The 12688-nt window shown below is 37.2% G+C and overlaps 1 protein-coding gene across 1 annotated transcript in view; it reads left to right on the top strand.

Annotated features, from left to right (window-relative positions):
* CCDC73 (coiled-coil domain containing 73) overlaps window positions 1-12688 on the top strand; it is a 99257-nt gene that overhangs the window by 27423 nt on the left and 59146 nt on the right.

The raw sequence follows: 12688 nt of genomic DNA, 5'->3' as shown, positions 1-12688 counted from the left end.
TTTAAGTCTTTTTATGTCTTTCAGATGTCATTATGTGCTAATTTTAGGTCTGATGCTGTTCCTAATAAAATAATCTGTTGAGTTTGACAGTACTTGCTAGTTTTGGTTTTCTTTTAAGAATAACACAAAAAATGCATGTTTAAAATAAAAACCCTACACACCCCACACTCTTTAAAAAAAGCCAGAAAAGTGTTAAGGAAGAATTGTGACTAATTTTATATACATTTGTAGCATTTGTGGAAGTCATCCTTTTTGTTTGAGTTAAATACAGAAGAAAGGTATTTTCTTTCTTTTATTTAAAAATTGTTTTGAATCTGATACCATTTCTTATGCTAGGAATATATGTGAGCAGAGTTTTATAATGGAAAAAACAAGTGAACCTGTTATTTTAAGGTCTTGGAAATGGGGTATTTGAGAAACGCTCAGAATTGCACAACTAGAAATTATTTTCTTGTCTTAAGATGGGCTTTATTTCACATACATAAGCAGCTTGATTTTTTTGCTTTTAATTTATTATTTTTTAAACAGCACTTCCTGCACAGGTGAGGCACTGGCTGACAGTGCACTTGGTGTGTGTGCAGTTTTATGTCCTTAACGTAATGAAGAAAACTGAGGCGGTTTAATTTTTAAAAAAGGGGAAGGATGGGGGACACTCAGATTAAGGTCTTGGAATTGTTATTTGTAGCAGACATTTTGGGGGGTTAATCTTTTTTTGATGCTGAGTGTTCAGTGTTGATTGTGTACATAACTAACTTGTGAATAGTAGCCTTAATAGCAAAAAGTGAAAGGTAAGTATACACTTAATTGATTCTTTGGTCAGGACTGCTTCCGCAACAAGTGGAACATCTGAGCTTTATTAGCCATCACTGGTTGGTTGTTCTGTGTGAATGTGGCATATTTCAGAAAATGGGGAGGTATCCAGAGCACGAAGCAATGAAAATACAGATGCTCTAAAGACAATGAGACCTAACACATAAAGCTTTTTGGAACGACTTCAGATGTTAGAATCTGAAAGGATTTCAAAATCAAAGATAGGAGGCGAAAGCCATTCCTCAGGTGTGCAGGGATTATGGAAAAAAATGGATCTCCCTCCTTTGCATCCACCTGCCCGTCCCCTGGTTTGAGCAAAAGTAACAGAAATAGTATAGGAAGACGTGCAGACTCATTTAATGTGCAAGGAAGAGAAGTGGGTGTCTGGTGCTGAGCTTGGCAGAAGGCAGGAGTCCCAAATTCCTGTGAATTAGGGGCCCGAGCACAAGGCAGGGGTCTTAGAGCAAGCTGGGCTGCCTCTTTGCCCAAGGCAAGGCACTGCTGCCTGAGGGGCAGCATCTCAGTGTTCCCCTCACCCTGTGCAGGGAGAGATGTCCACCGACACCTGCCAGCGCCAGAGCAAGCCCTTGTGCAGCAGCAGCAGGAACTTTCAGCTCTGAGAGCTGGCAGTTGCTGAAGAAACCTCCTGTTTCAGGGAGCCTGGCCACATGTACCACTGAACTCCTCCAGGGATCCCAAAGGGTGTGTCTCCCATCCTAGTGTCGTGACATGCCAGTAAGAGTTAGTCTGGGTGCAAAAATGAATTTGCCGTGGTGAAAGAGTTAGCAGAGGGATAACTACATGAAGGTCCTTGCACCAGACAAAGGTGTGCCTAGGCAGTAATCCATTAATTTGATTCATCTGGGCTGTCTTGATAGGACGATGTACTGTATCCGGAGTAACTGCGGTACCTGCAGACACAGCCTCAGTTTTACAGACCCAAAATGAGAACAGAGGTTAAATTCAACCCTCTTTGGTCAATTCTGAGCAAATAATTACTTCCTTGTGTACCAAACCAAAGGAAGTGGTGGCTTTTTGACTCTTACTTTCTTCTTTAAAGACAAACATTTATTCTGTCTGTTAATTAACATTTTCTTTTATGTTGGCTTCCATTCCATGTGCAACATAATATCTCAGTAGTTATATTTTATCATCTGAAAGAACCACTGACTCCAATAGAAATGCTCTATGAGAAGAGTAGTGTGTCTTTCAGAACTGTATTCCTGGTTTTGCTCTGTTGTTGTTTTGATATTTGTATTCAGCTGTATTACTTATTTTCAAAAATTAATCCAAGTGGTTAGTTATTTAAATGACTCTGGTAGATCTTGTTTGCAGTATTTCCCTCTTTTTTTTTCTTTTTTTTCAAGTGTTTCAGTATTTTCTTCTGTAGATACATTTCTTGTAAACTCACTTTACTTGGTTGAAAACAATCAAAAAAGACTGATGCTGAATTAAAAAGCAGCAGTCTAACTGCAATAATTAATAACTTGGAGGAACATGCAAAAAAAATGGTTGGGGACAGATGTTCTGTTGTGGTTCTGAGAGCTTGACAAAAAAATGTGAAAGGCCGAAGAATAGTCTGCTTGCTGTAGTCCATCTGGAGCAGAATATTCCTTCCAGATGCATTAGTCTGATCATATTAAAGATTTATGAAAAGATTATTATGAATGAAACCATCAAATAAAGCTTTGTAAGCACAAGCCAAACCAGAGGAGTGTTCCCATTTTCCCCTCTTGGACATCATCATAGTTAATTTACTCATAGAACATGCTAGACCAAGCTATAGTCCAGATTATTTTATGCTGCTTCCATACTGGGAATATAAATCTTCAATTTCAATAATCTTCAATAATTACTATTTTCTGTAAGAATTTGTGTTTCCATGCTCTAGTTGCAAAATAATATGAAGTGAAAACACAAAGGGAATGTTTTCACTTCAGTGTCTCATGTTCAAATTACCTCAGAAGTAAAAGGATATGAGTACATAAGGAACTCAAAAAAATTGAACAAACACAAACAAAAAATCCACCCCAAACCCCACAAGACAAACTGATGTAACTGCAAATATTACTTCCTAGAAATATAATGTCATGGATTCCAGAACTGCTAAATAAATGTCACATTACTATTTAATGAAATATCTCAAGTTAATAGTGTTGTCAGTTCTAATTATAAATTAACTGAGTTTGGTTTAAGCCTAGCAATAGCATCTGCTGAGAGAGAAAAGGCATTTGTAGAAACATAGCATTTGATTGGCATATTTCATTATCAAGTATACATGGTATTTAAAAGATGTGCCCTGATCTTATGTAGGTATTCACATTAAAGATGGCTGCAGATTTGAGATAACATCCGAAGATTAGTTATATAAAGACTTTGTTAGAAGCCAGGTATTGCTGAAATGATAAACTAAAGTACAAAAACGTTATTTTAAAAATAATTTGGTTTTTCTTCAGAATGGGATTTTTAAAGTATAAATTTATATGATTAACACTATCAGAATTCCTTGTGAAAACCATTAGAGCAATGCTGAAGGTTTGCTTAGTGTGTTAATCTACTTAGATTGCCAAATGTATTTGAAAGATTGGAGTGCTGTGCTGAATTGCAAACACCATGATTTCCAGCAGCCACCAGGGCCAATATATACTAATCTGGCGTTCATTTGCAGCACTGTCTATAAGCTTCAGTATGAAGGTCAGTCTTCTGCTCTCTTCGGTTTTTAGCCTTCCAGCTGTGGCCTTGACAGGAATAAATCTCGTGTTACTGGTGACAGTCCAAATTATGTCCCAGTCTAGTAGATCTAGATTACATATTTCCAAACTTCTGCAAAGGAATGCTTTCGGAATTGTACTTTGGAAAATATTACATTTCCAGGTATCATTGTTTCAAATAAATATTTTAGGTTTTGCCAAGTAAATCATAGGATTTCAGGGTAAAAAACCCAACTCATTCCACAGTGACTATGTTATCTTTCCATAAAATGTTATTTATGTGTAACATAAAATACATGTAACTATTTGCTATGAGCTTTATTGAAGGACACTTGCACTATACAATTTACAGAAATGATGCTTTCATGGAAGTTCATGCTGTTGTTGAATACAGTAATCCACATGAAATGCAAACAGTTTGGAGTAAAAAACAAATACTTTTTTGTACATTTATATTTGAAAATTAGGTTGCAGAAGAAAATAATTGAAAAGGCTTCCTGTGTTACTTTCAAATTTGTGTTTTGTTTTGTTTTCTTTTTAGGTAGGACGTGTATTTCTGCAAGTCACTTTAGATCGTTTTATTCCCCTTGTCCAGGAAACAAAATAGTTACTGGAAACTTAAGTCTCATGTTCATTATCCCATTTCTTTTAGCCTCTTTCAAGTCTGATCAAGCAAAAGTAATGGACTCTAATAGCCAGATGACTTCAGCTCGCATTCAATGTTAAATGTAAATACTCAATAAATAAGTTCCTGCATAACTTCGCATTGTAGTGCTTATTTTCACATTATACGCCTATCATGGCTCGCCTGCGTTGTATGACTTTGCTTTTTGCCCTTTCTTGCTCTTATATCTGGGTTTCTTCCATACAGCAATTCAGCATTGATTTATTAATGATATGTAGATAGTTATAAAAATGAATGTTTTGCAGAGAGCTACTTAACTGGTAAATTCATAAACTAAAGTTGCTACACAAGTAATGAAAACCAGCATAGCTTATGGGTTTTTTTATATATAAATATATATACACATACACCAAGCACATATTATCACTTATCCAATTTAAAAAAAACCCCAACTATATACGTTAAACTTGAGTGGTTTGTAAACACTAATTTTGACATAAAGTTTTCCCTTCTTCATGTGTTCTAAGAAAGTTGGGCTTTGTGCCTCCCAAAATCACCTCCTCTTTAGTATCGGGTGTGCTTTAACAAGCAGTTAAATGATATGGTTTAAACAAAGTCAAGAAGATAAATCTAATTTATTGTACCAGGAAAAACACTGTTTGAGGGGAAACCAGTACAAACTTGTGGTGAAGCACTCCTGTGCTTCAGAACTACATAGTGGCATGTACAAGGTAAGGAAAAAAGTACCAGATACGCCTTTAAAGAACAAATCATGTTCCCTTTCACAGTGAATTTAGGTGCATTGTCAGCAGAGTGAGTGGTGTGGGGTGCGTATCCTGCATTTCTGTGTTTTGGGAGTGAGCCGGGCACACAACCCTCTGCCCAAGGGTGCCTGGTCCTCTCCTCTTGTTCCTGCTTTCCTCTCCTTCCCCTTGTCCCTTCTCCCTGTTTCTTTGCCTTCTCCACCTTTGCCTTCTCCCCCTTTGCCTCAGGGGGAGCCTGGGCTAGGGGCGAGGGCCTGGGAGCGCAGCTGCCTTCAGGGAGGTTTGCATTTGGGCCTGACAGGGATCAACCTTTCTGCTCTCGGGTATTTAACGCGTGCTCAGCGGGCGCTGCCCTCCCCGCGCCAGAAGGCTCCGCCCGCCCTGAGGGGGCGCTGTGGGCGGTGAAGGGCGGGCAGGGAGGCAAGGGCTTGCAAGAGGCCCAGGCTGCCTGCCCTGGTGTTTATTACGGACGACTTAGCTTCGTCTTTTTCACAGGGATTTGCTTATGGAATGTCCCATCCAGAGCCTGGAAATCCTTATTTAAGTTTCTAGCCAGCCCACTCGCCTGTCAGCGCGAGAACAGTTTGACTGTGCTACAGGTCTGTGAGGAAAACGTGTTGGTATCCAGCGAATCTTTTCTGTCAGTGCCTGCTTTCCAAGTCTGTTCTGTATCCAAACGGTCAGGAGTTTGTATCCAAGAGTGTCTCCTTTTCCCCTGTGTCTCTCCTCACACTTGTTACCTTCACTTGGTTTATTGGATGCTCATTGGGTTGTTCGTGGCTGCCTCCCAGCCCATTTCAGCCTCCAGGCAATGACACAGAAGGGTTCCTGGTTTGGTGTCTTTTCTGGTTTAGTCTCCTCTCTCAGCCCAATGCCTGTGGTGTGTCACAAAAGCTGAAAAAAATAAGTAGACATGTAGCCAACAGCAGAGTGCATCAAGTTGAAAACTTATCCTCAGCAGGAAAGCTTAGTTCTTGTCTTTTGCTTAGGAATTTGACCGTAAAACTTCCACATTTACTGACTCTTACTCTTAAGAGCTCAGTCATATCCTCTCTCACATTCATGGTAAAGGCGAATATGAAGAAAACTCTAAAAATCATAGAATCAGGGAATAGTTTGGGTTGGAAAGGACCTTAAAGGTCATTTATTTCCAACTCCCCTGCCATGGGCAGGGACACCTCCCACCAGGTCAGGCTGCCATCTTCGGTATATTTGTGTCATCTTAAAAGTGTTGCTGTTTTGGTTTCTTACGCCTTTTGCATTCAAGTTTTTATCACTATGCCATGCAATTATGGTCTTCTATGGCATCTTTATGGAAGCATTATGTGTTCTGTTCTGCCAAACTTCTGTACCTCTTAAGCATGTACTACATTGGGTACCCAAAGAGGGGGAAGACCATCCACCTTTTTTTCTGCAGTCTCTGGTGCTCTGGAGCTGTGAGGTGCTGTGGTGTGAGGAGGAGACATAAAACTCTGTGTTCTGGTATAAGACAGCTCCTTGCCTTCTCCTGACGTTCCTCACCTCATAGAATCATAGAATAGTTTGGGTTGGAAGGGACCTTAAAGATCATCCAGTTCCAATCCCCCTGCTGGGAGCTGTTCCAAACCAGGTGCTGCAGAGTCGTCCTTAAACTAACCTGTAGCAGGATGCACGTACATAGGATTAGGAACTTGTTCTAATGATGACACAGGATTTTTTTTCACTGATACCTACATTGCCTGTGATGCTCAGTCAGAAAAGAAACAATTTTCTTGTCATATTGTGCACCACTGAGGTTATTTTCTTTACCACAGAGATCCCAAAATATTAGTAATGTTAGTGTAAGTTCTGTTGAGGAATGGTTTGTAGAGAAGAAAGTGGTATTTCTTGTCAGACACATTTAAAATAAGAGAGAATAAAAGAAACCCCAGACCAATCTTCAGGCAAAACAGTTCTTTCTGCATATAAAATAGATAATTCCAACATGTTGGAAAGAAGTTAATATCAGTAGTGCCTGAACTTGCTGAAGCAGGAGATTGCATCTGCACCTTCTGCTGCTGTATCCCTAATCTTCTGGATTAAATTTAGCCAAGAGCACAATTTATTCTCTTTAATCAGACTGTCATGTAAGAAACACTCCACTGTTTGACATGGTTCTGAATGATGCGTCCATAGCAGACAGCCTTCTTTCACTGATAAAACTGAACACCAGAGATCTTTAGGTGGTCTCTCACATATGGGTATGGTTTTCTTCAGTACTTTCCTTAGTGTAAATCTGTATAATGTTAATATATTATTTTGGACTGATCCCTTGCTTGATGGTACTGAATCTAATTACTTCCTTGTTTTACACTTGGTATGGTTATTTTACAACTATAACTACAAATAAGTAGCTAATACCATATTGGAAGGTTTGACTATATGATCTTAAAGGTCTTTTCCAACCTAAGCGATTCTGTGATTTTGCATACATTTACACTTTCTGCAGAAAGTGAGTGACAAGTTGCAAATGAGTTCCAAAAGCTGAAGTTGTTACTTGCTTTGTGCTGCCAGAGTACTTTTGCTGGATGATGAAGTTGTTTGGAGCTCCAATGGTATGGTTTCTGATACCTTAGTCCTTACACAAACATGCTTTTAGGAAATGATTTAGTTTTTATTCCATGGCTTTAGCTGTAATTGTGGTGCATTAAGTACGAAGACAGAATAGTTCAATAGGTTGTCGACTAGGTGGCAGTATGGTGTTTAAAACGAAGGTAAACTGCTTTTTTTGCTCACTGAAAGACCTCTAGATTTTTCTCTGTGTGTGAAATTTGGGTAAACCTGGGTAAACTCTTGAATAATTAATGGCCTAATACTAATAAGTAACAGGATGCAGAGTAAACCTTGAAAAATGTTTGGATTGAAAGGTTAGGGAGAGTGAGAATTTAGTCTGACATACAAACATGTAGTAAGTAGATACACATTTTTACAGTCTTAATTAGAGTGAAATTGCTTTCTCGTCTTCTCTTAATTTGAACTGAATTGAAGAAAAACAATTTTTTCTGATTTCTTAATAATCTTTTTTTTATTTGTGGTTGAAACAAATCTGTTATTGTCTATCTTACCATAGTATTGTCCTATAAAATACAGATTAAATACACCATGTAATTATTTTTTATTACAGCAGGTAAGGATCCTGAACATGTATTTGTGTTTGCTAGACCTGCTAACCAACTTGTATGATATGGAAACTTTAAATGACCTGTTTTTTTGAAAACGCCTGGGCTGGTTAGTGAAAGATTATGCACTTTAATCAAAAGAGTTTGAAGTACTGAAGGTATTCTCTTGTAATGGGGAAAAAATGCACAAGATGAGCAGTTCTAATCTCTTAAACTTCATCCGAAAATCAACAGGTAACTAACACAGAGTTTGGAATAACTGACAAAATACGCTTAAAAATGTCTCCCTTCAAGTTACGTTTACTACAGCTCTGTATTTGATGCAGTAATCTTTACTGCATTATTATCTAAAATCCTGAATTGGAGCACTGTGATAATTGCTTGAAACATCTGCTTTCCCATCAAAATAAAGTATTGCAGATGGAATAAAAAAAGACTCTTAGAGACACTTTCCCATATGCTTTCTGGGTCATCAGTTTGGTCTTCTCAGGAATGTTGTTCAGCTTCCCTTCATTTTTTTGTTGTCATACGATGAGTACACATACAGCACTTAGCTGTTACATTTAGATGGGTTTGAAACACAATAAAGATGTTAACCATATCACCATATTTAATAAAAACTCACTTATCCGTACTCCCTAACAGTAGCTTCACTAACATGTTGAAACAGAGTTGGAAATGCAGTGTCTTACAGAATAGCATATAAAAACTTTTAGGTAAACAAGGAAAATGAAACAAACAACCCAGACCCACTACTTCTTGACCCAAGAAAACCTGAGGGTTCTAGCAGCTGGGAGTTCTTTGTTCAATACCTTCCCCACAATTTTATTAAAACATGAAATTTTGAAGAGATGTGTCACCAACCAGACTGTCTCAGATCACTAGTATCTAATAATTATTTTTCAGCAAAGGTTCTAAGGCATGTTTTTAAGCACAATTGTGCTCTTTTAAGGACATAACGTTGGTCCCCTTCCTGCAAAGAACACAATACTTCCCTGGGTTTTGACGAAGGCAACTTTAGAACAACTGTAGGGCCTCCAGAATGAAAATCTTTATGCTTATCTTGAATTTAAACAAATGCTATTGAATTTAGGCTGGAAGCTTCTAATACCATAGATAAGGATGTAAGACTAGGACTACCTTTTCTCTGGAAAACAAGAAATAATACCAAGTTCACAAATTTGTTCCTTGGGTAAAATGTGGGATATCTACTATATGGAATAAATCTGTTATTTTAAATCTTCAGCTGTTAGGGCAGCACAGAACAACATCTTCTCTTTCTTTAGTAGCAGGCTATATATTATATTCAGTGTTTCAGAATTTCTGTCATGAGCCCTCTAGACAATTCTGTCCTGTGTTGTTAAGGTAACGTAGTAAAAGTGTAACCTCTCGTTTTAGGAAAGAGCATGAACAAGGGTAGATAGAGTAGATACAGCAAAGTATTATTGATCCATATACAGAAACAGAGAATATTCTTCTGCAAAACCTTTAAGAAGCAATCTGGTTCCACCAGTCTTCAAAGCCGTATATAGATTGCATGCTGATGGTAATGTTGTACTTGATGCTTACACTATAAAAAAGCAACACATGATCCAAATTAGTGCTGTGGGCTAATTTAAAAATCCTGTAGTTGGAAGGTCAAGGAAAATTACTGTTCCTTTCCATTTAGTAGAAAAATGTTACAACTGGACTTTTCTGTATTATTGATGGACTAGTGAGGTGGCAGGACCCTTTGCCTGTCCTGAGACAACTGTTCTTAGACTAAGTGTATGTTCACCAAACTGACATTTCTGTAATATATATGAACAAAATGATTCTATGGAATTTTAGTAGATATTTATTTTGAATTAAAATTAGTATAAAGGGGTCCTTTAAAATAAATATTTTGACATTACTACCTGATTTGCTGTAAAATTCTAATAAATCATACGATCTTCTGTATTCAAAAGCCACAAGTCTGCCCTATCCTTCCTCTAAATGATTTTTGGTTTAAGACAACTACAACTCCCCCAAATAGTCTATATTTATTTTCTTCTGGTTTTAGTAAAGGCTCAAGGTTTTGGTATTTTCAAGAATAACATAATTCTTTGTAAAAGAAACCCAATATACTGGTCTATTAATCTTGTCTTTTAGAAACCAGTATTCTAACAAGATTGGAAACTCACTTCAGTTTTAAAAAGGTCGGGAATTTTTGAAGAGTTAACTTCAAAAGCTTTAGAAGACTGGATGAAATACTGTGTTGTGTAATGCTATGATTTTTAGATCATTGTGATACCAGCTGACCATGAGTAGATGAATATTGTTAACAGAACTGTAGAGGTTAATCATTAAAATATGAGTTGTGTGGTGGATTATCTCCTAGGAAGGAAATATTTATTGTTAAACACCACCCCGTTGTATGCAGAGACAGCATTTCTGCAATTGCTAGAGGTGATGCTTTCTTTCTCATAACCTGCATTTTTGTGTAATGTTCAGGTTATTTGCTTTGTTTGATTTGTATGTGTGAATGAGCCGTTCTCAGGTAGAAACCAGAACGGTTCCTCAAAGACACAATTTGAAAGAAAACAAAATAGAGAATGAAAACAACACAGATCGTTCAAGAGTGTGTGTTGCATCTGCTATGTGTTAACACCTCATGGGCACCACTGCCAGCCCTCTGGGACCTGAAAGGAGCTCCTGTCATGGTAACTTGCCCACATAGCTTTGTCAAAGCTCAAAGGAGTTGTGCCTTCTGGACCTGTACAGATGAGTTGTGGGTAGGCAAATCCAGTGTGTTGGTTGGATGAGAATGGTGTCTGTTGTATTCAAAACTAGCTGTTTTTCCTAAAAGGACAGTGTATATTCCTGTTGGAAAGTGTGGGATGGAGAAGTATTATAAGCTTCTATTAAAAATTAAAAATAACTTATTTTTCTATAAATGTCTAAATTGAAATAAATTTTAACACTATAAAACATAGCCCTACAGTATTTTCCAGCCTATAAAAGTTTTAAAATAAGTAACCCTACCTACAGAAAATCTCTGAATCCAAACTAGAAATAAAAAAAGCCAGTTGTGATGGGGTGGTTGCTGTCTTCAGATTTTTCAGTTTTAATCCAAATGAGCCCAAGAACTTTAAAATGCTGAAACTCTCTTGATCCAGTAAGACTGGTGTTAACCCACTTAAACATTTACATGATGGATTCTTAAAAAATCAGTGGTTCTTACAATGTACCTTATTTCAGATTTCTTGGTTGTTGTCTCTAAATAGACAATGTACCAAGTGGTCTCATATTCCCAATTTGATGGCACTGCCTGGGAGGAACCCCATTGGCTTTATGCAACCAAGGTGTGAGACAGACGTTGTGGTTGGAATCTGGAAAATGAACACCTGCTTTTTAATCTAGTTCTTTGTGGTGAGCTCTTCCTATTATAATTATGGATTCTGGGCTCTTATGCTTCTGTTTTTAGTTCTCTCCAATAAAAGCAGATGTTTGAACAGTATAAAAAAGACATTTCCTTGGAAAGTGAAAATGTATCATTTTATTATTATCTTGCTTTTTATCTTGCTTTTTATGAACCAGACAGTGCCTCTATATGTATTTTGGTCTTTAAAAGTAACCTTATCCTGTGTGGTGTGGTTATTTATTATATTTATTTGTAATACTAATGAGATCTTTTATAAAATTCAGTCATACTATGCCTTTTTTGCATATCAGTATTTTTTAAAGATTTTGATGTAAAAGTGGACAGCATTATGTACTCTTCGGTTTAACATGACAAAAATGGAGCATACTTGTTAAACTGTGAACTGACTTGACAGTTCCACCACATCACTTGAAAATCAACATCTTGAAAATAAGGTAACTGAAAATATTTAGATTTAAATTCTAGCCCTTAACTAGACATAACTGTATGTACATGGGTGTATTATGTATCTAGATTAATTTATTTTGTTTGGATAAACTCTTGTGCTTTTTTTCACAGACGGTCACAAAATCTTTTCTTGCAGCTACAATGTCAGTTATAGTGGGCTGCATCTGAAACATAGGGGTGGTAGAGTTGATTCTTATAACTTCTCCATCTGCATCTTACGGGGATGCCCATGTTTTTACTGCCATCCCTTTGACCAGAAGCTATTAGACTTCAGCAGGTAAAGTTTCTCCACTGCTGCTTTCATTCCTGTGTTTCACCAAGCACGGAATTTGCAATTGCACTGCAGTGGACCTTTTTTGGAGGCAGAAATTGCCAACGCTTCACAACTAAAGGTCTGATTTTCTTAAGGCAGATCCCTTGTCTATTTCTTGCTTGTATGTAAGTGCCTATAGACAAATGAAAATCAATATTTATCAAGAATGATACCTGCTTAAGAAATCATTCAACCTAATTTGAAATGATATAAATTACACTGTTTCTAAAAAGTCACTCAAGGTGTTGCTAAAATGTACTTGAACGAGGTTTTGTATAAAAAACTATAGAATTCTGCACACATGCAATATTAAAATGTGTTAAATCAAGTAGTAGGAGGAAAGTATTTCAAAATAGTTTTTTAAAGATATTGCTATCAGTTGCACTTCTGGCATTCGAGTGTTTTAGTTAATATCAAAACCTACAGTTGTTATTGTGGTAAAATGATAGTGTGAAATTGATGCTGTTATACTATA

This window comes from Cuculus canorus, chromosome 5 (assembly GCF_017976375.1).
Source record: "Cuculus canorus isolate bCucCan1 chromosome 5, bCucCan1.pri, whole genome shotgun sequence".
NCBI lineage: Eukaryota > Metazoa > Chordata > Aves > Cuculiformes > Cuculidae > Cuculus > Cuculus canorus.
The sequence above is the reverse complement of the archived record's forward strand: the minus strand, read 5'-3'. Positions and strand labels throughout refer to the sequence as shown.